We start from the raw sequence: 1,531 nt of genomic DNA on the forward strand, positions 1-1,531 counted from the left end.
CAATTCCTTTGTCTCCTTAGGTAAGTATATTCCTAGGTATTTTTGCTGCAGTGGTGAATGGGGTTGATTCCTTAATTGCTGTTTCTGATTTTTCATTGTTAGTGTATAGAAATGCAAGTGATTTCTGTGTATTGATTTTGTATCTTGCAACTTTCCTAAATTCACTGATTAGCTCTATTAATTTTCTGATAGTATCTTTAGGGTTTTGTTTGTACAGTATTATGTCATCTGCAAACAGGGAATGCTTTACCTCTTCTTTTCCAATCTGAATTCCTTTTATTTCTTTGTCTGCTTTGATTGCTGTAGCTAGGACTTCCAGAACTATATTGAATAATAGTGGGGAAAATGGACACCCTTGTCTTGTTCCTGGTCTTAGGGGGAGTGCTTTCAGTTTTTCACCATTGAGAATAATGTTTGCTGTAGGCTTATCATAAATGGCCTTTACTATGTTGAGGTAGGTTCCTTCTATGACCATTTTTTGAAGAGTTTTAATCATAAATGGGTGCTGAATTTTGTCAAAGGCTTTTTCTGCATCTATTTAGATTATCAAAAATTTTTTTATCTTTCACTTTGTTAATATGGTGTAGCACATTTATTGATTTGCATATATTGAAGAATCTTTGCATCCCTGGAATAAACCAAACTTGAAAATGGTGTATGAGCTTTTTGATATGTTGCTGAATTCTATTTGCTAAAATTTTATTGAGGACTTTTGCATCTATGTTCATCAGGGATACTGGCCTATAGTTTTCTTTTTTTGTGTTGTCTTTGTCGGTTATGGTATCAGGGTGATGATGGCCTCATAGAATGAGTTTGAAAGTGTTTCTTCCTCTGCAATTTTTTGGAAGAGTTTTAGAAGGAAAAGCATTAGCTCTTCTCTAGATGTTTGATAGAATTCTCCTGTGAAGCCATCTAGTCCTCACTTTTATTTTTTGGGAGATTTTTTTTTTATCACAGCTTCAATTTCAGTGCTTGTAATTGAGTTGTTCATAATTTCTATTTCTCCCTGGTTCAGTCTTGGAAAATTGAATTTTTCTAAGAATCTGTCCATTTCTTCCAAGTTATCTATTTTATTGCCATATAGTTGTTCATAATAGTCTCTTATAACCCTTTGTATTTCTGCATTGTCTGTTGTAACCTCTCTTTCTTTCATTTCTAATTTTGTTGATTTGATTCTTCTTTTTTTTTTCTTGATGTGTCTGGCTAAACGTTTGTCAATTTTGTTTGTCTTCTCAAAGAACCAGCTTCTAGTTTTATTCATCCTTACTATTGTTCCTTTCATTTCTTTTTTGTTTATTTTTGCTCATATATTTATGATATCTTTCCTACTATCAATTTTAGTTTTTTGTTGTTCTTCTTTTTACAGTTGTTTTAGGTGTAAAGTTAGGTTGTCAATTTAATGTTTTTCTTGTTTCTTGAGGTAGGATTATGCTGCTATAAACTTCCTTCTCAGAACTGCTTTTGCTGCATCCCATAGGTTTTGAGTTGTCCTGTTTTCATTGTCATTTTTTTCTGAAATTTTTTGATTTCC

The sequence above is a fragment of the Bison bison genome, unplaced genomic scaffold, assembly GCF_000754665.1.
Source record: "Bison bison bison isolate TAMUID 2011002044 unplaced genomic scaffold, Bison_UMD1.0 scf7180017864374, whole genome shotgun sequence".
Classification (NCBI taxonomy): Eukaryota; Metazoa; Chordata; class Mammalia; order Artiodactyla; family Bovidae; genus Bison; species Bison bison.